We start from the raw sequence: 18,397 nt of genomic DNA, 5'->3' as shown, positions 1-18,397 counted from the left end.
CTAAAAATAATTGTGCCAGTGGGCTGCAGGAGGTATTACATGTGGCATGGCACATGAAGAAAAAGAAGGAAAGATTTGCATTGTGTAGCACCTTTCAGCACCTCAGGACGTCCCAAAGCACTTCACAATAATGAAGTGCTTTTGAATTGTAATCACTATTGTAACGTAGGAATCGTCTCCTAACATTGTGACATGATTTACATCATTGCATAGTATGCATTGCAAAAGGCTGGGACAATTGAAGTTTCAAGACTGAAATCAATAGAATTTTGTTGGGTAAGGTTATCAAGGAATATGGCGCAAAGTTAGTAAAATGGAGTTGAGGTGCAGATCAGCATGATCTAATTGAAAGGCAGAGCAGGCACAAGGGGCTGAATGGCCTCCTCCTATTCCCAATGTTCCTGTGTTTTGAGGGTACGGTAGCATTAGGGCTCGATTTTAATTCCTGAGGCAGGTTGGAGTCGGGTTGCGTGGTGGGCAGGTTCAGGAGCCTCTTCCAGCGGGAACAGCTGCTGAGTTACGATTTTGATTCAATGAGCTTGTTGATTTCAATGAGGCGTGCTGGCCGTTCCAATGAGTGGGATCGGGTCGGCTGGCCACCTCTGATGACGTCATCATAGCAGCTGCTTTTAAAGCTGCCATTCAGCCTAAGCCTTTCTCTTGTGGATTCCTGGACTCATTGATATTGTTCTATACACAATGACTTCTTCCAGAGGCAAGGCAGCTCCTCGTTTTAATGATGAGTCCCTCCAAGATTTTATGGATACTGTCAGAGGGTGCAGGAAGATTCTCTTCCCTCCTGATGGCCGGAGGAAGCCTCCTCAGCAGACCAAGGCAGCCTGGCTGCGCATTGCTCAGGAGGTGAGCACAAGGTCCATATGTTCACGCTCATGGATCCAGTGCCGAAAAAGGTTTAATGACCTTGTGCGAATATCAAAAGTGAGTATCCCATCTCACTTGCCTTCACTCTGCTTCCCTTCTCTTCTCATCACCAGCACTCTGCGTTGTAAGCCTCCTCCTTCACATCCCACCTTACTCTTACTTCCCTTGCACCCTTACCTATCCATCTCTGTCTCTGCACTGAATCACTTCAGCATCCTGCCTATGCACCCCTTAGACTCGCTCTCACTGTCATGCAGTGACAACAACTAACAACACACAGGGAGCTACTTTCCTCTTGGCACCTTACCCCATCTTTGTCTCCCTCAAAGCTTCTATGGTAGAGATTATTCACACTCACTCCATCACTGTGGCTGAAACACCGCTTGTGTCCCTCCTTGCAAGAAAAGATAGCCCACAATAAGAGGGAGCGAGTAATGACTGGAGGAGGAACACCTACCCTAGCAACATTGACCAGTGCTGAGGAGGCTGCATACGGGATTGTTGGAGGTGGTGAGGACCTGGAAATGGGCAATGGAGAGACGGGCACACTAGAGGAAGCTGGTGACATAATAGAGTTTCATCCCTCTCAGATAGCAATGGAATATGAGGTTCATAGAGAATCGCTTTCTATCATCTGCTCAAAAGGAGGTGTCTGCTACATCAATATCAAATGTCTAATTCAAGCCTTTACTCTCCCACAGGACCATCGACTGCCCCCCTCCCCACAATCCAGGATAAAGAGCCGGACAACCTCTCAGAGGAACCTGAAGCCTCCGAGGGAGCAGCGCCACCAGGACTCAGTGCACCCAGCACCAGCGCAGCAACGCACACCTCGGTGGGGCCCTCACGAGTTAGAATAGTGTTGCCACCTGGTCTATCTATCAGAGCGTACAAGTGAGCATCAGCAGATGGTGGAGACAGCGATAGCAGTGGAGAGTCCTCAGCGGAGGTTGCAGCAATCTCCTAGCTCTGCTGAGCTGCATGCAGACGCTGTGCCTCTAGAGCCATCCAAAAAAAGAGCGTCTCGGGAAATACAGGAACAAGTGCAGGACTCTCTGGAAGGGTTTGCCTCCAGGGTTAGTGCGAATGTGGAGAGAATGGAGGAGTCCATCTGTAACATCAGCACTGCCGTGTTGGAGGCAATGGCGCATGAACGCAGCACCATGGATAGGATGGCAACCTCCGTGCAAAGGATGGCTACCGCCATGGAGGAAATAAGTCGCCAGAGTCAGGAAAACATGGTGACTGTTCAAAAGAGAATATCATCTCTGGAAGAGCGATGGGCAGATATTGAGCAGAGAGACCAGAGCTTCATGGACATCCTTTTGATGAGGACTGCCAGTGCAGATACGGGTCCTCATGATCCCCCTGATGTGCAGCAAGGTGCTCTCCAGCCACTTGCCAGCACTGAGGTGCGGTTGACCCATGAGAATGGGATGTTGTGGGCTCCTCTCAATACACGACCATGCCACTGCGGAGCCCTCTGTCAGAGACCCACTTTGCGGAGACAACTGAGATGGCCGTTTCAGCCCCTGCACAGCCACAGGAAGAGCAGACTTTTGAAGAGCCCTCCCAGGCTCCCAAACCCAGAGGACGCCTGTCAACGGCGTCTAAGCAGGCGCAGCATCCTACTCAGCAAGGTGCCTCAACATCTGCTGAAGCCACAGGGGAAGCACCACGTAGAACCATGCGTAAGAGAAAGATTAAGCACCTATAGTCACAAGGGGACTCATTTGGGTGATTTGTCTTTTTTTTCTGACTGTTGTTGGTTTATTATTCTTTTGTGATGTGTAAAAGAAAAACTATGGCAAACAGTTGATTGTGTGGCCTATGTGTTCTGGGAAATGGCAAAAGCACATTGAGGGCTCAGGGCGACTTGCTTTTATAATGCTTATGGTAAAATTGATAGGAAATAACAGGGTATAGCAGAGATGATGTATGATGTTGGACAAATGTCACCTGCAATTACAGAGCCATATGGTAGCCACCTATGGTTGAAGAGTAAGCTTATGCTAATGTGGCTTGGCAGTGTGCATACCCTGCTTGACAGGCAGCAGTGAACTGGAGGGATGCTGCATTGGTCACAACAGGGCCTGCAAAGCTCCACTCGGCCTCCTCCTCCTCTTCCCAGGAAGATCTGCACTGAGCCACGCGGCTGCTGCTCCTCCGATTATGAGGACCAGGATGAGAGGACATTAATTTTTCCCATCCCCTTGCTAAAGATTTCATTTGAGGCAACAAGGTTGCGAGCGCACAGTTGAAGTGGCCTGAAATTATTCCATTCATGTCACACTGCAAATGAGTGTCTGCTTGAACAGTCACAAGGTCAGTAGAAGTGCAAAATGTTATCCAATACCTACAACAGCAACGTTGTTGCATTTGAATGTCAGCCATGTTTCAGGAACACTTTTAAAGCGCTCCAACAATGAATACAAATCATGTCTGTAGTGTATGTACTTTGAAGAAGGAACTATATTCTGCAGCCCCTGTATACTGCAGTACCAGTAGTGACCACCCCGGTATATAAGCCTGTGTAGTAACTTTGTATAGTAGTTCCAGTTTTGTCTCCATTCAGTAAACACCTGTTATAACCAACTCCTGCAGTCCGTGTCTCAATTCCACACGGACGTTATACTGGCGACGAACAGATCCGAACTTACCTACAGTTCTGCACCACCTCACGGGGATCCATCCCTGAAGCGAAGTTGTTAGAGGTCGAGGCCAGAAGGAAGAAATCCAAAAAGAAAAAAAAAACAAACAGAAGAAACGGGCGTCGACCGTGGGCAACCGCCTCTGATTCATCGAATTCGAAGATTTGCAGGAGGCTGTCGAGAGCTGGGCTTAGTTATCCAGTCTATGGTGTTCCAGCTAATCGGGCTGGTGGCAGGTAGTACACTGATCCTTCCTGGGCTGCGGCGGGCTAGAGCTCGATCGGGTGGCTTTTCAACAGGGCCGAGCAGCGTTGTCGGGAAGAGGAGAGAGAGAGGGTGGAGCACACAGGGCGCGGCCGGTGCTATGAAGCCGGGCAGCATACAGACCCGAGAAGAGGGAGGAAAGTGTCCCATAGGGTCTGCTCTGACGACGGGAACAGTAATTAAAATAAAAGAAATTAGAAGCGCAGAAAGCCGCGAGGAGCTGCAGTTTGCCACGGGGACTGCGGAGAGCGGCGTTGGCAGCAGCGCGGGGGGGAAGTGCGCGAAGACCATAGGGCATCACCATCAAGGCATAAAAACGCCAGCAACAGCGCTAGCAGCAGCGGAAAAGACAGAAAGCGCGGGAGGCGCCATCTTAATCCAGCGGGGAAGAAGGCAAAGCGTGGGAGGCGCCATTTTGTTCAATCGGGGAAGAAGGCAAAGCACGGGAGGCGCCATCTTAGATCTCCAAGATGCCGAAGACTGGCATTATCACTGCCTTCGATAATGCAATAGAAGACTGGACCACGTATGTGGAAAGAGTCGAAGTATATTGCAAGGCAAATGAAGTAGCCGATGAGAAAAAGGCATCGGTACTACTAAACTTAATGGGCGCAAGAACGTACGGCCTATTGCGGAACCTGATCACTCCAGTCAAACCGATGGCGAAGAGTTTTAACGAAATTGTTGATATCCGACAGGAACACCTAAATCCTACACCGCTGCTGATAGCAGAAAGATTTAAATTCCACAAGAGAAATCAGCATAAAGATGAGAGCAATGCTGATTACCTTACGGAACTACGCAAGCTATCAAAGCACTGCCAGTTCGGAGCAGGACTGGCAGATACCCTACGGGACAAATTTGTCTGTGGACTCCTGAGTGAAGGAACCCAGAAGAGGTTACTCTCAGAGAAAGAGCTGACGCTAGATAAGGCTTTCAGTGTGGCAGTATCGTACGAAGCAGCAGCAAGGGGAGCTGCGGAAAGACAGCAAAAGCCACAGGAATACGGCACCCATGAAATGACACGGGGATTTGAAAAATGTTATCGCTGCAGCAGAACAACCCATGACCAGAAGGACTGCTGGTCCAAGGACAAAACATGCAGGCAATGCGGAAAGATGGGACACATTGCACGAGTTTGCAGGTCCGGGAAGAAGACTAATGACAACAAAAAGACTACTAAGGAAAAGTACAGGAAAGTACAAAAGATGACGGACAGTAGTTCCGAAGACCAGAAGAGCGATAGTGAATCCGGGAACAAGAGACTAAGCTGTCTCAAACTGCACAACGTAATCACAAAAGAGGATCACCGAACCATTTGGGTCACCCTCACGCTAGCAGGGTCCCAAGTCAAAATGGAATTGGATACAGGATCAGCCCTGACCGCCATGAATCGACGAGACTACGAGCGGCTATTCTCACACACACCCTTGAAAGACACATTCATTGTCTTGAAGACATATACGGGGCAGAAAGTATATCCCAGAGGGAAAATAAGGGAGCTTGTCGAATACAACGGCAAGGAAATACAGAAATTGTATCTGTACATACTGCAAGATGGTGGACCACCGTTATTGGGACGTGAATGGATCAGAAAGATAAGTTTAGACTGGCACTCCATTCAGGCACTGACGGTGGCTGGTAAAAAGGATGACGACGTCACACCTGGGCGATTGTCAAAAATCTTGGCTAACGCTAAAGAGGTATTTCAACAAGAACTGGGAACTCTTAAAGGCGTAACCGCCTCGATAAAAATAGAAGAGAATGCAATTCCCAAGTTTTTCAAAGCAAGACCGGTACCGTATGCAATTTGCCCAGCCGTCGAGGCAGAGCTGGAGAATCTGGAGAATGCAGGCGTGCTAACTAAGGTAGACTGGAGCGAGTGGGCGACACCCATCATTCCTGTCATGAAGAAAACGTTAAACAATAAGTCTGAGGAGCCAAGGAAGGTTCGCATCTGTGGGGACTTCAAGGTGACTGTGAACCCAGTCCTTCACACAGTACAGTATCCTCTTCCGAGGATAGAAGATATTTTCACCTCACTATCTGGAGGGAAACGTTTTACAAAAATTGACCTAGCGCAAGCATATTTGCAGATGGAGGTTGAAGAATCCTCTAGGAAATATCTCACGATAAACACTCACAAAGGTCTTTACCAGTATAATCAACTGGTATTCGGAGTTGCATCAGCTCCGGCTATATGGCAAAGAGCGATGGAACAAGTCCTGCAAGGGATTCCGGGGGCTCAGTGTTACTTGGACGACATCCTAGTGACAGGTGAAAATGACAGTGAACACCTTGCCAACCTAGAGCAGGTGCTCACTAGACTAAGAGAACATGGGCTACGAGCCAATCGCCCCAAGTGCGAGTTTTTTAAGAAACAAATATCGTATTGTGGCCACGTGATTGATGAAGAGGGGTTACATAAGTCCCCTGACAAAATTGAAGTGGTAGTTAAGGCTCCAGCGCCTGAAAATGTGTCGCAACTGAGGTCATTCCTCGGATTGGTGAATTACTACCATAAGTTTTTGCCGAATTTGTCCACAATTCTGCACCCACTGAACGCCCTGCTACAAACTGGAGTAGCATGGAAATGGAGCGATGAATGTAAGCGGGCCTTTCAGAAGTGTAAAGGCCTGATCACTTCAAGAGAAGTATTGGCTCACTACAACCCATCACTACCGATAAGACTGGCGTGTGATGCGTCTCCCTACGGCGTTGGAGCGGTACTGTCACATAAATCCCTTGATGGTTCAGAGAGGCCGATAGCTTTTGTGTCACGCTCGTTAACTGCAGCCGAGCGTAACTACGCCCAGATTGACAGAGAGGCCCTCAGCCTGGTGTGGGGGGTGAAGAAGTTCAATCACTACCTGCACGGACAGAAATTTACTCTACTAACTGATCATCAACCTCTTGTCTCCATTTTCAACCCTAAGAAGGGCATCCCGATAATGACAGCACAATGGCTACAGAGGTGGTCCCTTTTCCTAGGGGCACACCAATATGACATCGAGTACAAAGGAACTAAACAGCATGGGAATGCTGATGGATTGTCGCGCCTACCGTTGCCGACGGTGGAAGAAGCACCTGCAGTGGATCCTGTGGAGATATTCCACTTGACCTTAGTCGAATGTCTACCTGTGCCGAATGCAAACATAGAAAAGGAAACACGAAATGACCCGACACTCTCACGGGTCTATGATTTAACGGTGAAGGGATGGCTAGCACATGGCGAACCACTGTTGCCAGCATTCTCGTGAAGAAGAGAACAGCTGTCAGTGTGCCGAGGAACCTTGATGTGTGGATCCAGAGTAGTAATTCCACCCAAATTGAAGGATAGAGTGCTCAATGAGCTTCATGAGGGTCATCTGGGAGGGGTAAAAATGAAGAACTTAGCCAGAGCATTTGTGTGGTGGCCGGGAATCGATAGAGAAATTGAAGAGATGACCAAGAGCTGTACAGGATGCCAGAAGGTTCAAAAACGCCCCACCACAAGCCCCTCTACATCCATGGGAGTGGCCCTCATCTCCATGGCAAAGGGTACACATTGATTTTGCTGGTCCATTTATGGACTCGATGTTTTTAGTTGCGGTGGATGCACATTCAAAGTGGCCAGAGGTAATAAAAATGTCCTCAACCACCACAGAAAAAACCATCACAGTCTTACGAACCATAATTCGCCAGAAATGGGCTGTCTGAACAGATTTGCTCCGACAATGGACCACAGTTTGTGTCTGAAGAGTTCCGGAGGTTCTTAAAGAACAATGGTGTTAAGCATTACACATCCGCCCCATATCATCCAGCCACCAATGGATTGGCCGAGAGGTTCGTTCAAACATTCAAGAAGGCTATCAAGGCATACCCCTACAACACAAGGTGGATAACTTCTTGTTTGCCTACCGGAATGCGACACATGCGGTTACCAACCAAACTCCTGCCATGATGTTCTTCAATCGAAGACTAAGATGCCACTTGGATTTGGTTAAGCCAAACATCAGAAGAGATGTGGAGAACAGGCAGTTTCAGAATATGAATGAAAGGCCAACCAGGAGTTTTAAGATAGGTCAACCAGTTTTGGCCCGGGACTACCGCACAGAGAAATGGCAGCCAGGAATGATCTGCACACAGCAAGGACCTCTAATGTATACCGTGGACATTGGAGAGAGCATTGTAAGACGCCATGCTGACCAGATTCTAGAGTCACTGGAAAACGTCAAATCCACACCACGATCCAATACACCTGGTGATGAAACCGAAGTACCAATTGCATCTACCTCAGAATCGGTGATATTGGAAGCAGACGAACCAAACAACGACGTTGATCCCGAATCAACTTTGCCAGAAGAACCTGATACCCCAAAGAGGCGTTATCCAGACAGAATCAGGAAGCCTCCTCAAAGACTGAATTTATAATTGCTTAACTTCAGCTAATGTATATAGCAACTGTAATTGTAAATATGTTATTTAATTATTAATCGAATGTTATGTACTGTTTAGCTAAAAGGGGAGGAATTGTAGTGTATGTACTTTGAAGAAGGAACTATATTCTGCAGCCCCTGTATACTGCAGTACCAGTAGTGACTGTTGTGTATGTAATATGTGTGCTACTTTGAACCTATGGACAGGACTGCACTACTTGTAGGGCGTAGTGATACGCAGTACCACTCCTGGCCATAGGGGTATAAATAGTACTGTGGGTACTGATCTCCCCTCAGTTCCCGCCTGTGGGCATGAAGTAAAGACCTATGTGCAGTCCCTACCTCCAACCAGTAAAGACTTGTTTGAGTTATACGTTTAAGTCTTTGTGTTAATTGTTCAATACAATACACATACTTAACACTGGCGATGAGTCGGTTCGAACCCTGCGGCAGTTATTCCACGGCGGCTTCGTCCAAAGACAGGACGTTGAAGAGAGGTTTCAATCCTCAACACCCCACTCAAAACTGAAGGGCAGCAGAAATCCTGACAGCTTCCAGCGACTGGAAGCGACAGGCATAAGGACCCTGAAGCCTCCATAACCTCGTGGGTAAGCCAGAGCCCGGGAGGGAGCGAGCAAGAGCCGCGCGAGTGGGTGAGCCAGAGGCCGGGAGCCGCTTCAAGTGCGAGGCGCAGCGCGGGCCAGCGATCGGGACCAAAGATAAGGGCCGCACTCGGACTGAAAGGCGCGGCGGCTGCAGAAGCTCAAGGTGCGAGAGCCGCGGTGCACAGCGCGGGCTATCGATCGCGGCGAAGATAAGGGCCGCACTCGGGGGCTGAAGGGAGACGGCGTCGGGGGACGGGTGAAGACCGCCAAGCGCGGGAAAACCGCCATTTTGTGGGCGGAGGACGACGGCAAGAGCGGGAAGCCGCCATCTTTGATAACAAGTAAAGAAAATAAAATCTGAGGAATTGCAAATCTACAATGCCTAAACACGGGAATATTAGCACCTTTGATAGTGACCTCGAAGATTGGGCCATATATGTTGAAAGAGTAAAAAATTATTGTAAGGCCAATAAAATTCGTGACCAAGATAAAGCTCTAACATTATTAAATTTAATGGGTGCGAAGACATACGGGCAATTGAAACACCTGTTATCACCAGATGAACCGGCGGATAAGACGTTCGATGAGATTGTTACTGTCCTGAAAGATCATCTAAACCCCACGCCGCTGATGCTAGCGGAACGATTTAAATTTTACGACAGAAGGCAGCTACAGCATGAAAGCAATGCTGAATATTTGCTGGAATTGCGTAAATTAGCGAAATATTGCCAGTTTGGAACGGGACTGACAGATGCACTACGAGACAAATTTGTGTGTGGATTATTTAAACAGGATACAGAAAAGCGACTGCTCGAGGAGAATGAGCTGACGCTTGAGAAGGCGGTCACTATGGCAGCAGCACACGAAGCCGCAGCGAGAGGCACGGCAGTAATGCAGCTACAGTCACCGGAGCTCAGTGCACACAAATTGGGTGTGAGTTCTGGCAAAGGTTATCGTTGTGGAAAGACAACGCATGATCAGAACCAGTGTTGGTTTAAAAACCAAGAATGTAGAACTTGTGGTAGGCTTGGACATATAGCTAGAGTATGCAGGTCAGGGAAGAAGACCAGCAACAAGAAGTCACCGCAAGGAAAATACGCAAAGGTACACAAGGTGACCGAACAGGAGTCCGATTCAGACGCTAGCAGTAATGAACTGGCTAGCTTAAGCTGTAATGAACTGGCTAGCTTAAGAGTACTCAACGCTGGTAAGGGTGCAGACCTCCAGACAATTTGGGTCACTCTTCAGATAGAAGGAGTCCAAGTAAAACTGGAATTGGACACTGGATCGGCATTGACGGTCATAAATAAGAAAGATTACGGAAAGTTATTCCAACATATTCCCCTACAGGATACGGGGATTATATTGAAAACATACATGGGGCAAAGAGTGTACCCCATCGGGAAAATAGAGGTTGCAGTGGTCCACAAGGGCGAAGACAGTCAAATAATGGACTTATATGTGATATCTGAAGGAGGTTCTCCACTACTAGGACGGGAGTGGATTAGGAAAATGAATATGGACTGGCATTTCCTACAAACAATAACGAGTGAGAACTCGGTGAAGATAGTCGGCCCAGACTCTGGAACGGATGATGGTAAGCCCAACTCAGGTGCAAAAGACAAAGTTTCAGCACAGAATTCCACTGAGCAACAACAACATAGTTTAACTGTGGATTCTGAGTCTGGCAAGTCTAATGATGTGCCCATTTCTGAGGGACACCGGGCTCGAACTCAACTCCATTTCAAACTACAACAGCAATTAGAACAAATGCTTCGCCGTTTTGAGCAAGAGTTGAATGCAACGAAAGAGTTCTTTGATATAGAGTTGGAGAATCTGGAAAGACAACAGAAGCAGCTGATGGAGAAAATGGAGCAGGAGCACACAAAACGTCTGATGTCAGAGGAGTTAACGGTCAGCCAACTCCTGCATATGCTGAAGGACGGGACTCTGAAATGGGAAAAACTTGAACACGAACTTCAATATTCAAACGAAAGGGGTTTGGAGCTCTCAAAGGTTATTGGAAGAGCTGAGGTGGCAACACAGACTGAGATGACTGCAACAGAGCAGCCCTTGGATGCCAAAAGTACGCTGACTCACGTCAACGTAGAACAACAGACCGCTGAAACAGCTGCTCCGGTAGAGGGATTGAATAGTCCGATCAATCAATCTCCAAAAGAAGTTGAAGTAGTAAAATCTCAAATGAGGTCATTAGTAAACGACTTGCTGAAAGCCCAGAAAAAGCTGGATGAAGAGGTACGCATGAAGAAGTCTCTTCAGGAAAGATGTCTGGACTTGGAACAAAAGCTGGCTAACGCCCAGCTGGGTATGGAGGAAATAGAAGACCCTCTCGCTGGCCTAGATCAGGACGACACCGAATATTACTATGTCCTGTCCTGCCCAACTTGTAACTTCGACTCCCACCATACAGAAATCATGGAGGAGCACCGAAAGTCTACGGAACATCGGGAGAAGGTGGCTCTACTACGGAAAAAGGAGGAAGAGAAGGAGGAACTGCGCATGCAGCTGGCAGCTGACAGTGGAGCCCAGAGAGTCTCCAAGAAGCAGAAAAGGAAAAGTCAAAACAGAAGATGACCCATCTGAACCATTATTACCTCTACCAGATCACACACGTGGTCCCTCCGAACGGAGCCAATTCAGTTCGGAAGTTCAAACTGTTAAATCCATGGAAGGACTATTGAAGGAGTCACTCCAGCAACGTGAACCGACTACACCACAGAGATTGAATCTGTGAACTGTTTTCCGCAGAGACTGAATCTGTGATCTGTTTTGACATGAAGTTATCTATGTATCTATGTTATTCTGTTATGTAAACCTGAAGTTATATATGTATATATGTTATTACGTTATGTTAAATGGGGAGATGACTGTAAAGCTAGGAAGGGAGGAATGTTGTGTATGTAATATGTGTGCTACTTTGAACCTATGGACAGGACTGCACTACTTGTAGGGCGTAGTGATACGCAGTACCACTCCTGGCCATAGGGGTATAAATAGTACTGTGGGTACTGATCTCCCCTCAGTTCCCGCCTGTGGGCATGAAGTAAAGACCTATGTGCAGTCCCTACCTCCAACCAGTAAAGACCTGTTTGAGTTATACGTTTAAGTCTTTGTGTTAATTGTTCAATACAATACACATACTTAACAGTGACCACCCCGGTATATAAGCCTGTGCAGTAACTTTGTATAGTAGTTCCAGTTTTGTCTCCATTCAGTAAACACCTGTTATAACCAACTCCTGCAGTCCGTGTCTCAATTACACACGGACGTTATAATGTCCTCCAGCAACTCGTCTCCTTGAACCTGGCCTGCTTCTGACAAGTCGGGAAACAGGAACCAGAAGCACGAAAATGGGAAACCACTATAAAAATAGGATTAGCAAGGCAGTTAACAACTTTAACTACCTGTCCCACCGGTTCCAGTCGGGTCAGTTTGGGAGCGGCTGAACAGACACTCACGAAAATCGAGTGGAGGCAGGATGGAGGTGGGTTGGGTGTCTGAAGCCATTTTTCCCGATTTTCGCTACAGACCCACCTCCTCGGGGCTATTAAAATCGAGCCCATAGTGTTTATTTTACTTGACTAGTAATCTACATGCCTGGGCTACTAATCCGGAGATGTGAGTTCAAATCCCACCACGGCAGTTGGGGAATTTAAATTCAGTTAATTAAATAAATCTGAAATAAAAAGCTAGTATCAGTAATGGTGACCATGAAACTACCAGATTGTTGTAAAATCCCATCTGGTTCACTAATGTCCTTTAGGAAGGAAACCTGCCGTCCTCACCCAGTCTGGCCTATATGTGACTCCAGACCCACAGCAATATGGTTGACTCTTAACTGCCCTCTGAAATGGCCACTAACAAGCCACTCAGTCATATCAAAAAAACTACTACAGTGGACTGCAGCGGTTCAAGAAGGCAGCTCATCACCACCTTCTCAAGGGCAATTAGGGATGGACAATAAATGCTGGCCTTGCCAGCAATGCCCACATCCTGTGAATGATGATCTCCTGCCGTAATAAGTGGAGAACCCGGAGAAACGACACAACAGGACACCACCCCTGAGGGCTGTGGATGCTCTGTTGTTATTGTATATAGACTGAGATCGATAGATTTTTGGGCACGGAGGGAATCAAGGGATATGAGGATAGGGAGGGAAAGTGGAGTTAATGTCGAAGTCCCGCTATGATCTTATTGAATGGTGGAGCAGGCTCGAGGGGCCGAATGGCTGACTCCTGCTCCTATGTTTTTATGTTCTTTACTTCCTTGCTTGCAGCTTATATTGGACAACCCTACCCTAGCCACTGACTGCCCCCCCCCCTCTTTGGAGGGAGAGAGCTACCTATTCTTCTTGGCTCTTATGCCCCCTTATTCATGGCCTCCTCCTCTTCTGGGGCTACAGTAAGGGTTACCTGGAGCACCACTGAATTTTGCATCCTGGCAGCAGCAGACTCTCTCTTGGTGTTGAAGGCCTCACCAGGAGCCTGTCCTGCAGATAATCAGCCCCAACCTAAGTTGGGGTCAGGATGACTGCAGAGGTTTTACACCAACCCTCCTACATCAGCTAAATGCCCCCAGGAACATTTAGCCTTAAATATTTTAATGGGACTTCTTTTGAGAAATATGGATTTGTTGTAATGGTGAATTGTTCTGTTCCAACAGCTACATAGGCTAATTTTGCAAAGTAAATGTCCCTTTTCGTTGTCTGGGGTTTGGGGAGTGGAGACAGCAGGTCGTACACCAAAAAAAGTGAATGCTCTCAACTATCAGTTAACGGAAGTTGTCTGTGATTTGACTGGTAATTACCACAAATGCAGCACCTGGTCCCCATTTGTTCCCTCATTTCCTGAAGGCGCTGACTTCTGCTTCCCAGGGGCTGACAGCACATCCACAGACTATTCAATTATCACAGTTGAGCTGGACCCTCCCCTCCCCATCTACTGCATGTACGCACTCTCCAGCAAGGGTTACGGGATAGTAATCAGCAGCAGGAAACCTGGTTGATTTTACTTCTCCCCAGGGGTGCTGGGGCCAGTTGTCCACCAAGTGCAGCCTGCTGAGACCAGGATCTTCAGCACCGTTCAGTGATTGAACCTTGGACCTTGTAGCCTGTACAACATTAAATGTGACCAGGCGGTGCCTTTTCTCACTAAGCCAATTGAGAGTGATATAGCATCTTAACCCAGGGGCAGCTGTCACAACATTCAAGTGAAGCGAGGTGATCTGCTCCTACTCCCACACCCACCCCTCTATAGTGTGCAATATAGTGACGACTGAAAGCTAGCAAAATACAATAAGTTGGGTGAGTTGCAGTGACAGGAGACCTTGGGACTCTAGCTATCATTACCTTCTGATTGGTAATCAAGTGCTGCAACCTCTTGAGCATAGGAACTGGAGGAAGCCATTCAGTGCCTTGTGCCTGTTCTGCCATTCAATTAGATCATGGCTGATCTGTACCTCAACTCCATTTAACCGTCTTTGCTCCATATCCCATGATACCCTTAGCTAATTAAAGTCTGTCAATCACAGTCTTTAAAATTTCAATTGTCCCCCAGCATCCACAGCCTTTTGGGGGAAGTGATTTCCAGACTTCCACTACCCTTTGTGCGAAAAAGTGCTTTCTGATTTCACTCCTAAATGGCCTCGCTCTAATTTTAAGATAATGCATCTACCCTATCGAATCACTTTATCATTTCACAGATCTTGATTAGATCACCCCTCAACCTTCAATGCTCAAGGGAATACAAACCAACTTTATGCAACCTGTCCTCCTAATTTATGCCTTTAAGCCCTGGTATCATTCTGGTGAATCTGCGCTGTACCCCCGCCAAGTCTGATATACGTTCCTATATTCCCATCTTTCCTAAGGTTCGATGCCTAAAACTGAATGCAATATACCAGCTGTGATCTGATTTGGGACAACCTATTTGAGCCCTATTGATGTTTGCTTTTTTAATGCAACTAATGGCATTAGTCAGCTATGCCATTTTCAAGTGAATTATTAGTATTCATAGTAAAGTTTAAAGAAGTGACCTGAACCTCATCGTGTTTAGATTTAGTTTGGAGTGGTTACAGAAAAATAACCAGAGTGGTATAAGCCACATAACTAATAACTATCACAGGCATGAATTAATGACATGAGCCTGCTTTACCTTCTTTATAAACCACCACACCCTGAAACACATTTTATTTATAAGAAATATATTTTTAAGTAAACTCTTGTATTTTCATGGATTAATATAGTTAAACTAGTTAACATACCACTTTTCTTGTGGCAGTTGCATAGTACACAATTTAATGGCAAACATTTTACTCCCCTTCCACCCGTGTGTTAGTCAGATGGAGCAGAGCTCTTTTGCTGTTGAGTTCTATGTGGAATATAGTCAGCAGTCTAACTCGTCTGCTGCCTGACCAATGCGCTCTACAAATAGCAGTCTCGCGTACTCACAGGGTGCAATTAGCAGTATAACTCTAGTCTGCTGACTGACCAATTCACTCTACAGATACCAGTCTCATGTTCGCACTGGGTGCAGTTATACTAGTTATGCCACTGAGCTATAACTGCACCCTTGTAACCTGACTATATCAAGAATTCCAATTGCTGATGACCAGTTCTAAGCTTTAGGGGGAAAACTCGGTTGCTTTGCGCCTCCCGTTAGCGCCCTAAGAGGGCCCGGGTGTGACACCGCCAACGCCTCCCGCGAAATTCAGCGCCCTGCAGTGCTGCACTGCTGGTGATGACGTCATCGCCATGCGCAGCGCCCCGGCCGCGATCTTTGGTATTGCCCCCTGACTTACTGCTGGGCACTGTGTCCGACGGGGTCAGGGGGGACCTACCTGCGGCCAGGGCAGCGCTAATTAATGGCGCGGTGCTGGGCGGCCATTTTTGTTGCTGGCCGCCTGCCAGCACCTGCCCCCGTTGCCGTCCCTGGCCTCCTCAGCAGCCCCCCCACAGAGTGCCGGCTGTGCGCCGATCCCTGGTGGGGAGGAAGGCCTGCAGTACCGCGCTGTGATATTCCCTCGCAGCGCCCCAAGAGGGAAGTGGGGCACTTCCAGTAGCGCCCTGCTTCCCTCTCGGTGCGCTACTGATGAATTTCAGCCGTGGGGGCGCTAATTTTTTCGGGAGTAGCGCCCCGGCGAAGTTAGCACCCCAAAGGGGGCATGACTCAATTTTTCCCCCTTAATCTTTAAAGCCTTTCTTAAGGGTAAGTTTGTGATTAAGATAGTCACTACTCAAAATACAATAAGGTGAAGATTGACAATGAAATTTTGCTCGCCCATTACTAAAATGCATTACTTGAGATATAGAGGTCAAGTTGTTAGGTCAGTAATTGTTTATAGATTCAATGGCTGATTAATTTTGGTTTCAAGTTTGTTTGGCTTGTAATTGTAATTGTCGCAGTTGAGATGTTGCATTAAATCACTTCACGCTCCATTTGTTGGAAGGATTGTCGTATACGTTTAGTAAGGCAATAATGGTAATTATAATTGTAATTGTAATTAATGAAGGAAGTTTGGTGGGTTGATAGCTGTTTGATAAAATCAGACCCTTTGATAATTAACAAACAGGATTGATGAACCTATCTCCAGAGGTCAGCTGACAAGGTGTCCTAAAAACCAATGTCCGAGCTAAAACTGAAAATTTGTTGACATGGTATATTATGTTTTCTTTGCAAAGATAAATTATAGCTAATGAAGATTTTTGGGGTTTATTTTCTAAATTTTTACATTGTTCCTCCCAATCCCTTGATCTTGGTGTCTCTGCACCACGTCCCATAGTAAAGAATGTGGAATGACTCCTAGGCCTAAGTCAATGTCATTCTGTTATTGATGATATGTGAGAGGACAACTCTCCCTATTTTGCCTCCCTCCTTCATGGATGGATGCTTGGCGCTCCACTCTGCCACCATCAAGGATAATCATGCAGGGAATGCTGGTCACTAACCTTTGTATTATAGTTGGTGCCACGGTGCACGAGATTGGTGTGTGAGATTGACATGGACACAGTGCGTGAGATTGACATGGTCCATGAGATTGACATGGACACAGTGTGCGAGATTGACACGTACACAGTGTGCGAGATTGACACAGGCGCGGTGCGTGAGATTGACACGGACGCAGTGCTTGAGATGGACGCGGTGTGTAGGGGGGCATCCTTTACCTGGTTTATGGTAATTTACCTGGTCAGGCAGCCTTGCCACTGCACTGTGACCAATTCCAATCAGCGGTTTCGAATCGCTAAACCCTCCTTCCAGTTCTGACTGGAGGAACTTATAATTAATGATGTATTAAAAACGGACAAATGTTCTGGATGCAAGAAAGTCAAATTTTATTAAAACTAAAGAAACTACACCACATGATCGAAGTAATCACGGTAAAATTGCTTAACAGGGGAAGGCAGATGGCAACAACGAGGGATAACTGGCTACAATGTTAATCTTACAATCTTAGCAACATTTCCCTTAAATTACCACCCCTTTACTTCTCAATAGATTATCTTGCTGGTGGGTCAGAAGCCTTGCTCACCTGCAGTCCAAAGAAGAGAGAGATGCTTCTGGGAAGCTATCTTTTATACCCCTTTTTTTGGGGCCCGCCCAGATCTGATGTTTCTAGGTTAAAACAAAAGAGATCCAAACTGTCCACTTGTCTGGGATGGGTTTGGATAAAGTTGCAGTTCAAATGTGTCCGTTGTCTGTGATGGCTTTCGAATAAAGCTGCAGTGGTTTGAATGTGTTCTCCCATTCATTTAAACAGTTCCTCCTCAGTTTGGATGTGTCCACTTGATATACAAACAAATGCTAATAGCATTCAATTGCTTTGTAAACAAAGCATTGTCCTGTGGTCATCTGGAACCGCAATTGATTGACAGTCTTGAGTGCTTAGCAAACAAAGTCCCTTTGTTCATGCTGGCAGTTTCAAGCACTTGAGCTTCGAGTCAATTTCAGTGAATGGATGTGTGTAAACAACCCAGTGTGCTTGCTGTCCGATGATTGGCTGATTCAAACGGGCTACTCCCAAGTTTAAACAAACAGCTTGTAGGTTACCGGACCCGCCCAATACCACAGGGTGACTGACAGCTCGGGCTCCATTCAAACCCACTACAGGGCAGCGCTGAGCTTTTTCATATGCTAACAGCCTGTCTGTTTCATATGCTAACAGCCTGTCTGTCCTTTTAAATTCTGTTTCCATGAGGCCTGTTCAGCCATTTTTAACAGTCCAAAACTCAAGAGTACATCTTTTAATAAAATGTACAATCTTAAAGTGTGCGATTTTCAAAAAGTTCTTCGATTCCATTGTTCAAGTGCTGCCCAGCTTACGAGCTTTTTAACGCAGCCTTTTGCGGTTCTGGGTATGTTTTAAAACATTGTCCAACCCAGAGACAATTTAAATCACACAGGTCTTCGTCCACGATGTGGATTAATATTTCCCAATCTTCGGGGGCTGAGGGGATTTTGCGACCCCTACAGGTGCATGAAGTTGACATGCACACGGTGCATGAGATTGACGGTGCGTGAGATTGACATGAACACGGTGTGTGAGATTGACACAGGCGCAG

The sequence above is a fragment of the Somniosus microcephalus genome, chromosome 1, assembly GCF_052327205.1.
Source record: "Somniosus microcephalus isolate GS21.2 chromosome 1, FLI_Smic_1.0, whole genome shotgun sequence".
NCBI lineage: Eukaryota > Metazoa > Chordata > Chondrichthyes > Squaliformes > Somniosidae > Somniosus > Somniosus microcephalus.
Note: the sequence above shows the minus strand (reverse complement) of the source record.